Source organism: Coregonus lavaretus, assembly GCF_964263955.1.
Source record: "Coregonus lavaretus genome assembly, contig: HAP1_SCAFFOLD_69, whole genome shotgun sequence".
In the NCBI taxonomy this organism is placed as follows: Eukaryota; Metazoa; Chordata; class Actinopteri; order Salmoniformes; family Salmonidae; genus Coregonus; species Coregonus lavaretus.
Window position 1 is genome coordinate 1,569,528 of NW_028158220.1, and position 13,655 is coordinate 1,583,182.

At 41.3% G+C, this 13,655-nt stretch overlaps 1 protein-coding gene across 1 annotated transcript in view; it reads right to left on the reverse strand.

The window, feature by feature from the left end:
- LOC311124275 (uncharacterized protein) overlaps positions 1-13,655 on the reverse strand; it is a gene marked incomplete at its 5' end in the record, with an annotated part of 339,652 nt that overhangs the window by 50,777 nt on the left and 275,220 nt on the right. The window lies entirely within an intron of this gene.

Below are 13,655 nucleotides of genomic sequence, written 5' to 3' on the forward strand. Positions count from 1 at the left end.
CAAACAAAATGAGAAAAAAAAAATCAAGAAAATCACATTGTAGGATTTTTAATGAATTTATTTGCAAATTATGGTGGAAAATAAGTATTTGGTCAATAACAAAAGTTTCTCAATACTTTGTTATATACCCTTTGTTGGCAATGACACAGGTCAAATGTTTTCTGTAAGTCTTCACAAGGTTTTCACACACTGTTGCTGGTATTTTGGCCCATTCCTCCATGCAGATCTCCTCTAGAGCAGTGATGTTTTGGGGCTGTCGCTGGGCAACACGGACTTTCAACTCCCTCCAAAGATTTTCTATGGGGTTGAGATCTGGAGACTGGCTAGGCCACTCCAGGACCTTGAAATGCTTCTTACGAAGCCACTCCTTCGTTGCCCGGGCGGTGTGTTTGGGATCATTGTCATGCTGAAAGACCCAGCCACATTTCATATTCAATGCCCTTGCTGATGGAAGGAGGTTTTCACTCAAAATCTCACGATACATGGCCCCATTCATTCTTTCCTTTACACGGATCAGTCGTCCTGGTCCCTTTGCAGAAAAACAGCCCCAAAGCATGATGTTTCCGCCCCCATGCTTCACAGTAGGTATGGTGTTCTTTGGATGCAACTCAGCATTCTTTGTCTTCCAAACACGACTAGTTGAGTTTTTACCAAAAAGTTCTATTTTGGTTTCATCTGACCATATGACATTCTCCCAATCCTCTTCTGGATCATCCAAATGCACTCTAGCAAACTTCAGACGGGCCTGGGCATGTACTGGCTTAAGCAGGGGGACACGTCTGGCACTGCAGGATTTGAGTCCCTGGCGGCGTAGTGTGTTACTGATGGTAGGCTTTGTTACTTTGGTCCCAGCTCTCTGCAGGTCATTCACTAGGTCCCCCCGTGTGGTTCTGGGATTTTTGCTCACCGTTCTTGTGATCATTTTGACCCCACGGGGTGAGATCTTGCGTGGAGCCCCAGATCGAGGGAGATTATCAGTGGTCTTGTATGTCTTCCATTTCCTAATAATTGCTCCCACAGTTGATTTCTTCAAACCAAGCTGCTTACCTATTGCAGATTCAGTCTTCCCAGCCTGGTGCAGGTCTACAATTTTGTTTCTGGTGTCCTTTGACAGCTCTTTGGTCTTGGCCATGGTGGAGTTTGGAGTGTGACTGTTTGAGGTTGTGGACAGGTGTCTTTTATACTGATTACAAGTTCAAACAGGTGCCATTAATACAGGTAACGAGTGGAGGACAGAGGAGCCTCTTAAAGAAGTTGTTACAGGTCTGTGAGAGCCAGAAATCTTGCTTGTTTGTAGGTGACCAAATACTTATTTTCCACCATAATTTGCAAATAAATTCATAAAAAATCCTACAATGTGATTTTCTGGAATTCTTTTTCTCAATTTGTCTGTCATAGTTGACGTGTACCTATGATGAAAATTACAGGCCTCTCTCATCTTTTTAAGTGGGAGAACTTGCACAATTGGTGGCTGACTAAAAACTTTTTTTCCCCACTGTATTTAGGGATCTAGTCTAGATTAAACCTCATAGGAAGACAGTTTTATCATGTGGAGGTTTCATTCAAGTCTCTGTTTAACTAAATACTCTGTTTGTCTTTGGCAGGAGAGAGACCTGACTCTCACTCTGACAGCGGGAAGAGTCCTTCAGCGGAACCAGACCCAGAGACGCCCAAACCAGCGAGACAACACCACTGCTTCCAATGTGAAAAGAGATTTTCCCAATCAGGGGACCTCAAAGCTCATGAGAGGACACACACAGGAGAAAAGCCTTTCCAATGTTCCCAGTGTGGAAAGAGTTTTAGCATGTTAAATAGCCTGAAAAGGCATGAGAGAATACACACAGGAGAAAAGCCATTCCAATGTTCCCATTGTGGAAACAGTTTTACCGTGTTAAATAACCTGAAAAGGCATGAAAGAATACACACAGGAGAAAAGCCTTTCCAATGTTCCCAGTGTGGAAAGAGTTTTATCGTGTTAACTAACCTGAAAAGTCATGAGCGAATACACACAGGAGAAAAGCCATTCCAATGTTCCCAGTGTGGAAACAGTTTTACTCAGAGAGGGCATCTAAAAGAGCATGAGAGAAAACACACAGGAGAAAAGCCTTACCACTGCTCCCAGTGTAAAAAGAGATTTTCACGATCAGGTGACCTAAAAGCTCATGAGAGGACACACACAGAAGAAGAGCCTTTCCAATGTTCCCAGTGTGGAAAGATTTTTACCGTGTTAGCTAACCTGAAAAGGCATGAAAGAATACACACAGGAGAAAAGCCTTTCCAATGTTCCCAGTGTAGAAAGAGTTTTACCGTGTTAGCTACCCTGAAAAGGCATGAGAGAATACACACAGGAGAAAAGCCTTTCCAATGTTCCCGGTGTAGAAAGAGTTTTTCCATGTTAACTAACCTGAAAAGTCATGAGAGAATACACACAGGAGAAAAGCCATTCCAATGTTCCCAGTGTGGAAAGAGTTTTACCTGGTTAAGGAGTCTGAAGGAGCATAAGAGAACACACACGAAAAAAGCCCCACCACTGCTCTCTCTCTGTGTGGAAGGACAATTTCCCAGTCAAAGAACCTGAAATCACACGAGAGAATAGAGAGGCTGTGTTCTGACTTATTTTTTAAACTGACAATTTGTGTTTTTGTTTATGCCACATGAAAACATTTTGTTTATATGAATTCTTACTCAAAAATAGGCATATTTTTGTTTTTTCACCTCGAGGCCTGATCATATCTAAAATCAGATTAAATACTATAAAATGTGTATTTTGTTTTGGTTATGAACTTTAATGCATTGGTTACAGGTATACACCCTCAGTTGTTCATTATATAATTTGGATATTGCTAAATGTAAATTATTATATAGATGAATGGAACTTTGCATTTCTTGATTCTAACCTTGAAACCTATAGACTTTGATTTGATATATAAGATTTTGCTAAATTAATTTGATTGAAATTGATTGGATATATGATTTGGATATTGCAAAATGAATTTGATTACATGATTTGGATATTGCTAAATGTAAATGATGAACTAGATTCATAGCATGTGCATTTCTTGATTCTAACATTGAAACCTTTTGAATTTACTTGTTTCATTTAGTTAATTTGTGTAGTAATCATCAAGCTAAAGGTGTATGAAAATGTGATGTTCTGATAACATTGATAAGTTGTTGACATGAAGAACATTCACTACCTCATGACTGTTCCCATCAGTATTATTCCACCATGTCAGAGAGAACTGGTGCTGATTGTAAAAAGGATTTTATTAATGCAGTGTAATTTTATCTGAATAGAAATAAAATCACATGAGAGAATAGTGAGGCTGTGTTCTGACTTATGTTTTTGACTGAGAATTAATGTTTTTGTTCATGCCACATGAAATCATATTGTTTACGATTATACCTGTCTGTATAAGGTCCCACAGTTGACAATGCATGTCAGAGCAAAAACCAAGCCATGAGGTCGAAGGAATTGTCCGTAGCGCTCCGAGACAGGATTGTGTCTGGGGAAGGGTACCAAAAAATGTCTGCAATATTGAAGGTTCCCAAGAACACCGTGGCCTCCATCATTCTTAAATGGAAGAAGTTTGGAACCACCTAGACTCTTCCTAGAGCTGGCCGCCCAGCCAAACTGAGCAATCGGGGGAGAAGGGCCTTGGTCAGGGAGGTGACCAAGAACCTGATGGTCACTCTGACAGAGTTCCAGAGTTCCTCTGTTGGGATGGGAGATCCTTCCAGAAGGACAACAAACTCTGTAGCACTCTACGAATCAGGCCTTTACGGTAGAGTGGCCAGACGGAAGCCACTGCTCAGTAAAAGGCACATGACAGCCTGCTTGGAGTTTGCCAAAAGGTACCTAAAGGACTCTCAGACCATGAGAAACAAGATTCTCTGGTCTGATGAAACCAAGATTGAACTCTTTGGCCTGAATGCCAAGCGTCACGGGTGGCTTAAACCTGGCATCCTCCCTACGGTGAAGCATGGTGGTGGCAGCATCATGCTGTGGGGATGTTATTCAGCGGTAGGGACTTGTCAGGATCGAGGGAAAGATGAACGGAGAAAAGTACAGATGAAAACCTTCTCAGGACCTCAGACTGGGTTGAAGGTTCACCTTCCAATAGGACAACGTCCCTAAGCACACAGCCAAGACAACGCAGGTGTGGCTTCGGGACAAGTCTCTGAATAACCTTGAGTGGACCAGCCAGTGCCCAGACTTGAACCCGGTCGAACATCTCTGGAGAGACCTGAAAATAGCTGTGTAGCGACGCTCCCCATCCAACCTGATAGAGCTTGAGAGGATCTGCAGAGAAGAATGGGAGAAACTCCCCAAATACAGGTGTGCCAAGCTTGTAGCATCACACCCAAGAAGACTCGATGCTGTAATCGCTGCCAAAGGTGCTTCAACAAAGTACGTAGTAAAGGGTCTGAATACATACAGTGAGGGAAAAAAGTATTTGATCCCCTGTTGATTTTGTACGTTTGCCCACTGACAAAGAAATGATCAGTCTATAATTTTAATGGTAGGTTTATTTGAACAGTGAGACACAGAATAACAACAAAAAAGTCCAGAAAAACGCATGTAAAAAATGTTATAAATTGATTTGCATTTTAATGAGGGAAATAAGTATTTGACCCCCTCTCAATCACAAGTGTTGTGGTCAGATGAGACCAAAATCGAGCTCTTTGGCATCAACTCAACTCGCCGTGTTTGGAGGAGGAGGAATGCTGCCTATGACCCCAAGAACACCATCCCCACCGTCAAACATGGAGGTGGAAACATTATGCTTTGGGGGTGTGTTTCTGCTAAGGGGACAGGACAACTTCACTGCATCAAAGGGACGATGGACGGGGCCATGTACGCCCCCATTCTCATCGACGGGGCTGTAGTGGAACAGGTTGAGAGCTTCAAGTTCCTTGGTGTCCACATCACCAACGAACTATCATGGTCCAAACACTCCAAGACAGTCGTGAAGAAGGCACGACAAAGCCTATTCCCCCTCAGGAGACTGAAAAGATTTGGCATGGGTCCTCAGATCCTCAAAAAATTATACAGCTGCACCATCGAGAGCATCCTGACTGGTTGCATCACTGCCTGGAATGGCAACTGCTTGGCCTCCGACCGCAAGGCACTACAGAGGGTAGTGCGTACGGCCCAGTACATCACTGGGGCCAAGCTTCCTGCCATCCAGGACCTCTATACCAGGCGGTGTCAGAGGAAAGCCCTCAAAATTGTCAAAGACTCCAGCCACCCTAGTCATAGACTGTTCTCTCTGCTACCGCATGGCAAGCGGGACTGGAGTGCCAAGTCTAGGTCCAAAATACTTCTCAACAGCTTCTACCCCCAACCCATAAGACTCCTGAACAGCTAATCATGGCTACCCAGACTATTTGCACTGCCCCCCCACCCCATCCTTTTACGCTGCTGCTACTCTGTTAATTATTTATGCATGGTCACTTTAACTCTGCCCACATGTACATATTATTTCAACTACCTCAACTAGCCGGTGCCCCCGCACATTGACTCTGCACCGGTACCCCCCTGTATATATAGCCTCCCTACTGTTATTTTATTTTACTTCTGCTCTTTTTTTTCTCAACATTTTTTTTGTTGTTGTTTAATTTTTTAATTTTTTGTTAAAAATAAATGCACTGTTGGTTAAGGGCTGTAAGTAAGCATTTCACTGTAATGTCTGCACCTGTTGTATTCGGCGCATGTGGCCAATAACATTTGATTTGATTTGATTTGATCTGAAATCTTGGGTGAGAACCTCCTTCCCTCAGCCAGGGCATTGAAAATGGGTCGTGGAAGGGTATTCCAGCATGACAATGACCCAAAACACACGGCCAAGGCAACAAAGGAGTGGCTCAAGAAGAAGCACATTAAGGTCCTGGAGTGGCCTAGCCAGTCTCCAGACCTTAATCCCATAGAAAATATGTGGAGGGAGCTGAAGGTTCGAGTTGCCAAACATCAGCCTCAAAACCTTAATGACTTGGAGAAGCTCTGCAAAGAGGAGTGGAACAAAATCCCTCCTGAGATGTGTGCAAACCTGGTGGCCAACTACAAGAAACGTCTGACCTCTGTGATTGCCAACAAGGGTTTTGCCACCAAGTACTAAGTAATGTTTTGCAGAGGGGTCAAATACTTATTTCCCTCATTAAAAATGCAAATCAATTTATAACATTTTTGACATGTGTTTTTCTGGATTTTTGTTGTTGTTATTCTGTCTCTCACTGTTCAAATAAACCTACCATTAAAATTATAGACTGATCATGTCTTTGTCAGCGGGCAAACGTACAAAATCAGCAGGGGATCAAATACTTTTTTCCCTCACTGTATGTAAATTATATATTAAAGTTTTTATTAATGTATTAATTAATTAATGTTAATATTAATATTTATGTAAATGTGATACTTCATTATTTCTTTATTTATATAAATTAGCAACAAAAACGTGTTTTGGCTTCGTCATTATGTGTATATTGATGAGGATTTTTATTTTATTTTAGTCTATTTTAGAATAAGGCTGTAACGTAACAAAATGTGGGAAAAGCCAATGGGTCCGAACACTTTCCGAATGCACTGTATTGTTACACCATGTAGGAGCAGTATAGAGCTAGTCTGTTCATTATATACATCTATATGATGTATTGTTACACCATGGAGGAGCAGTATAGACCTAGTCTGTTCATTATATACATCTACATGATGTATTGTTACACCATGTAGGAGCAGTATAGACCTAGTCTGTTCATTATATACATCTATATGATGTATTGTTACACCACGTAGGATCAGTATAGATCTAGTCTGTTCTTTATATACATCTATATGATGTATTGTTACACCATGTAGGAGCAGTATAGACCTAGTCTGTTCATTATATACATCTATATGATGTATTGTTACACCATGTAGGAGCAGTATAGATCTAGTCTGTTCATTATATACATCTATATGATGTATTGTTACACCATGTAGGAGCAGTATAGACCTAGTCTGTTCATTATATACATCTATATGATGTATTGTTACACCATGTAGGAGCAGTATAGACCTAGTCTGTTCATTATATACATCTATATGATGTATTGTTACACCATGTAGGAGCAGTATAGATCTAGTCTGTTCATTATATACATCTATATGATGTATTGTTACACCATGTAGGAGCAGTATAGATCTAGTCTGTTCATTATATACATCTACATGATGTATTGTTACACCATGTAGGAGCAGTATAGATCTAGTCTGTTCATTATATACATCTATATGATGTATTGTTACACCATGTAGGAGCAGTATAGATCTAGTCTGTTCTTTATATACATCTATATGATGTATTGTTACACCATGTAGGAGCAGTATAGACCTAGTCTGTTCATTATATACATCTATATGATGTATTGTTACACCATGTAGGAGCAGTATAGATCTAGTCTGTTCATTATATACATCTATATGATGTATTGTTACACCATGTAGGAGCAGTATAGACCTAGTCTGTTCATTATATACATCTATATGATGTATTGTTACACCATGTAGGAGCAGTATAGACCTAGTCTGTTCATTATATACATCTATATGATGTATTGTTACACCATGTAGGAGCAGTATAGATCTAGTCTGTTCATTATATACATCTACATGATGTATTGTTACACCATGTAGGAGCAGTATAGACCTAGTCTGTTCATTATATACATCTATATGATGTATTGTTACACCATGTAGGAGCAGTATAGACCTAGGCTGTTCATTATATACATCTATATGATGTATTGTTACACCAAGTAGGAGCAGTATAGACCTAGTCTGTTCATTATATACATCTACTTTATGTATTGTTACACCATGTAGGAGCAGCATGTTAGATAGTTACTTATTTAGATTTTGTTTGACTTAATGAAACTGCCTTAAATGCGGATGTGCTGTAGTATAATTTTTTTAATTTGAACTCGTTAAAAATCTGCACTAATCAATCAACACATCCCTGTCTTTGTACGTCTCAATATAATAGTATTATTTCATTATATACATTTAAAATAAACGTTGAAAATAAAATATTTTCCTCAACTGCGATACCCACTCCAGTCAGCAGATGGCGATGTGTGTCTTTCAGGCGATGCTGAAAGCGTGACGTATAATCTAGTGGACGGGAGGCAACAGTCAACCACCTCCGTAGCTGGTTAGCCAACAGCCGAAAGATTCAAGCTCTAGACGCTTTCGGTGTATATTAGCTACTGTGTTTTAAACAAACTTCGGTCGTATCTACTTGTTAACCTATTTAATTTAATATTAAGTTGTTATTAGTCAGCTACAGTAGCTGGCTGGTTAAGTTAGCACTAGCCTAGCTAGCTAACATCCCCGACCATGAGCTCACTAAGCTACTCTCCTCCTGCTAAAGAAGAGGAGGTCTGCTGGACGGAGAAAGAAGCTCTAGTGAAAGAGGAGGAGGAAGAGGAGGATGTTACAATACAAAAACAAGTAGAGGGTGAAGCTGTTACCGTGAAAGAAGAAGAGAAAGACGTTACAGTGAAAGAAGAGGAAGACGCGTTCAGAGTGAAAGAGGAGGAGGATGTTACAGTGAAAGAAGAGGAAGACGCGTTCAGAGTGAAAGAGGAGGAGGATGTTACAGTGAAAGAAGAGGAAGACGCGTTCAGAGTGAAAGAGGAGGAGGATGTTACAGTGAAAGAAGAGGAAGACGCGTTCAGAGTGAAAGAGGAGGAGGATGTTACAGTGAAAGAAGAGGAGGAAGCAGTCTTTGGAGTGAAAGAGGAGGAGGAGGAGATGACTGTCACATCGAAAAAGGAGGAGGAAGAAGAGGAGGAAACTGGATATCTGGTTCCGGTTTCCCAAAGGCACCTTAAGGCATCCAATGGTTCTAATGATGAACTTAGCAGTAAGATGGTTTTGAGAAACCGGGCCCTGATTAACACTAGTAAGTACTGTCTTAAAAACAGAGGCACAACCTCTGCAGTTGTTGAACTGATGTGTGGTGTTAAAGGGGGAATCTGCAGTTGCTACATCCATATTTGGACTTTTATATTATTTATATATATCCATTGATTCTTGAAGAATATAACACATGCCTCATGAGCTTAGTTCAACTGTCGTACCCCATCAGATCCCAAAATAAGCTTTTTCTACTCCAATGTTTAGAAACAATGTAAATGTGAACCAACACTGTATCGCCTCAACATGGTTAAAACTATAATGTTGATGTCATGGATGGTCAGTCCTTGCATCCATAGGTCTGTCTATGATTTTGAGAGTAGTTACATTTCTCCAGTCCGATCCTCATCTTATTACCAAAACAGTGGTGGAATGACAGCTTTGTTATTGTTTGAACTGCAGATTGGTTGATTGATTGATGTGTGGCTTTTTTAAAGGGACAACCTAGGTTTTAAACAGCAACAAAATGGCTGCCCAGAGACTTGGTTTGGTAAACAGCTGAGGGATGGGGGCTGGAGAAATGTAACCACTCTCAAATTCATAGAGAAAGCTATTGTAGCAACCTTAACCCAAAACCTAGCGACCTCATCAAGAAGTTCAGACATCTTGGTATAACAGTTATAAGGTGTTGGCTTGACAGTCTCTGGACCCAGGTTTGAGTCCAGCTCAGGGCTACCCCTGGAATTCACTACACTATGAATACAAGGACTGGCCATCCATAAGGTCAAAATCATAGTTTTAACCTGGTTTTGAAGATATACAGTGTTTGTTTACAAACAGTGGCGTTATACAAGCTTATATTTTGGTTTGTGATGGAGTAGTACAGTTGAAACATATGAGGCATTTATAAGTTTGATTCTTCAAGAATCAATGGCTGTTAGGGCTGACCCCATTTAGTCGACTGGTCGATTGTTTGGTCGATAGGCTGTTGTTAGACCAATATATTTTTGTTGAGCAGTCACAAATATATAGGTATGTACGTACTGGGGCGAGGACGTCGTCGATTGCACTTATTGATGAAGCCGTTGACTGATGAGGTAAACTCCTCAATATCATCAGATGAATCCCTGAACATATTCCAGTCTGTTGCTAGAGAAACAGTCCTGTAGCTTAGCATCCGCTTTATCGGACCTCTTCCGTATTGAGCTGGTACTTAAAATATTTAGGACTAACTTATTTCTTGCCACCCATTCTGAAACTAACTGCAGCTCTTGGTTGTGTGTATTGAGCTGGTACTTTCCTGTTTGTGTTTTTACTTGTAAGCAGGAGTCAGGAGGAAAGAGTTATGGTCAGATTTGCCAAATGGAGGGTGAGGGAGAGCTTTGTATGTGTCTCTGTGTGTGGAGTAAAGGTGGTCTATAGCTTTGTATGTGTCTCTGTGTGGAGTAAAGGTGGTCTAGAGCTTTGTATGTGTCTCTGTGTGGAGTAAAGGTGGTCTAGAGCTTTGTATGTGTCTCTGTGTGGAGTAAAGGTGGTCTAGAGCTTTGTATGTGTCTCTGTATGGAGTAAAGGTGGTCTAGAGCTTTGTATGTGTCTCTGTGTGTGGAGTAAAGGTGGTCTAGAGCTTTGTATGTGTCTCTGTGTGGAGTAAAGGTGGTCTAGAGCTTTGTATGTGTCTCTGTGTGTGGAGTAAAGGTGGTCTAGAGCTTTGTATGTGTCTCTGTGTGGAGTAAAGGTGGTCTAGAGCTTTGTATGTGTCTCTGTGTGGAGTAAAGGTGGTCTAGAGCTTTGTATGTGTCTCTGTGTGTGGAGTAAAGGTGGTCTAGAGCTTTGTATGTGTCTCTGTGTGGAGTAAAGGTGGTCTAGAGCTTTGTATGTGTCTCTGTGTGGAGTAAAGGTGGTCTAGAGCTTTGTATGTGTCTCTGTGTGTGGAGTAAAGGTGGTCTAGAGCTTTGTATGTGTCTCTGTGTGGAGTAAAGGTGGTCTAGAGCTTTGTATGTGTCTCTGTGTGTGGAGTAAAGGTGGTCTAGAGCTTTGTATGTGTCTCTGTGTGGAGTAAAGGTGGTCTAGAGCTTTGTATGTGTCTCTGTGTGGAGTAAAGGTGGTCTAGAGCTTTGTATGTGTCTCTGTGTGTGGAGTAAAGGTGGTCTAGAGCTTTGTATGCGTCTCTGTGTGGAGTAAAGGTCATCTAGAGTTTTATTCCCCTCTAGTTGCACATGTAGAAATGAATTCAAATTGATTCCAGTTTTCCTGCGTTAACATCACCACTAGTAGCGCCGCCTCTGGATGAGCATTTGTTTGTTTGCTTACGGCCCTATACAGCTGGTTGAGGGCGGTTTTAGTGCCAGAATGAGTTAGTGTTGGTAAATGGACAGCTACGAATAATACAGACAAACTCTCTTGGTAAATAGTCTACACTTAAAATTAGGTATTCAACTCAGGCGAGCAGAACCTCGAGACATCCTTAATATTAGAGATGGCTGCTGTTGTTGACAAAGACAACCCCCCCCCCCCCCCCCCCCCAATCTTACCAGACTTTGCCGTTCTGTCCTGCCGATGCATAGAAAAACCAGCTAGACGTATATTATCCTTGTCCCTGTTCAGCCATGACTCCCAGAAGCAGTATATTACATTTCTTAATGTCCCGTTTATAGAATGGTCTCAAACGGACCTCGTCCGGTTTATTCTCCAGTGATTCGCCAATAGAACAGAGGGTAGAGGTGATTTATTCACTCTAGTCTCATCATGGTGCCCCCACGCCGGCCTCTATATCAATATGTGTTTCGCAAGTCTCTTGGGGTATGCCTCTATAAGCTTGGCACATCTAGCCACTGGGATTTTTGCCCATTCTTCAAGGCAAAACTGCTCCAGCTCCTTCAAGTTGGATGGGTTCCGCTGGTGTACAGCAATCTTTAAGTCATACCACAGATTCTCAATTGGATTGAGGTCTGGGCTTTGACTAGGCCATTCCAAGACATTTAAATGTTTCCCCTTAAACCACTCGAGTGTTGCTTTAGCAGTATGCTTAGGGTCATTGTCCTGCTGGAAGGTGAACCTTTGTCCCAGTCTCAAATCTCTGGAAGACTGAAACAGGTTTCCCTCAAGAATTTACCAGTATTTAGTGCCATCCATCATTCCTTCAATTCTAACCAGTTTCCCAGTCCCTGCCGATGGAAAAACATCCCCACAGCATGATGCTGCCACCACCATGCTTCACTGTGGGGATGGTGTTCTCGGGGTGATGAGAGGTGTTGGGTTTGCGCCAGACATAGCGTTTTCCTTGATGGCCAAAAATCTCAATTTTTGTCTCATCTGACCAGAGTACCTTCTTCCATATGTTTGGGGAGTCTCCCACATGCCTTTTGGCGAACACCAAACGTGTTTGCTTATTTTTTTCTTTAAGCAATGTATTTTTTCTGGACACTCTTCCGAAAGCCCAGCTCTGTGGAGTGTACGGCTTAAAGTGGTCCTATGGACAGATACTACAATCTCCGCTGTGGAGCTTTACAGCTCCTTCAGGGTTATCTTTGGTCTCTTTGTTGCCTCTCTGATTAATTCCCTCCTTTCCTGGTCCGTGAGTTTTGGTGGGCGGCCATCTCTTGGCAGCTTTGTTGTGCTGCCATATTCTTTTCCATTTTTTAATAATGGATTTAATGGTGCTCCGTGGGATGTTCAAAGTTTCTGATATTTTTTTATAACCAAACCCTGATCTGACCTGTTTGGAGAGCTCCTTGGTCTTCATGGTGCCGCTTGCTTGGTGGTGCCCCTTGCTTAGTGGTGTTGCAGACTCTGGGGCCTTTCAGAACAGGGGTATATATACTGAGATCATGTGACAGATCATGTGACACTTAGATTGCACACAGGTGGACTTTAACTAATTATGTGACTTCTGAAGGTAATTGGTTACACCAGATCTTATTTAGGGGCTTCATAGCAAAGGGGGTGAATACATGTGCACACGCCACTTTTCTGTGATTTATTTTTTAGAATTGTTTTAAACAAGTTATTTTTTTCCTTTCACTTCACCAATTTGGACTATTTTGTGTATGTCCATTACATGAAATCCAAATAAAAATCAATTTAAATTACAGGTTGTAATGCAACAAAATAGGAAAAACGCCAAGGGGGTTGAATACTTTTGCAAGGCACTGTACCAGACTGAATGCTGTATCATATCACTAATGGTATCTACCAGACTGAAAGCTGGATCATATCACTAATGGTATCTACCAGACTGAAAGCTGGATCATATCACTAATGGTATCTACCAGACTGAAAGCTGTATCCTATCACTAATGGTATCTACCAGACTGAAAGCTGTATCATATCACTAATGGTATCTACCAGACTGAAAGCTGTATCATATCACTAATGGTATCTACCAGACTGAAAGCTGTATCATATCACTAATGGTATCTACCAGACTGAAAGCTGTATCCTATCACTAATGGTATCTACCAGACTGAAAGCTGTATCATATCACTAATGGTATCTACCAGACTGAAAGCTGTATCATATCACTAATGGTATCTACCAGACTGAAAGCTGTATCATATCACTAATGGTATCTACCAGACTGAAAGCTGGATCATATCACTAATGGTATCTACCAGACTGAAAGCTGTATCATATCACTAATGGTATCTACCAGACTGAAAGCTGTATCATATCACTAATGGTATCTACCAGACTGAAAGCTGGATCATATCACGAATGGTATCTACCAGACTGAAAGTTTAAACATGTCAACTTTTTT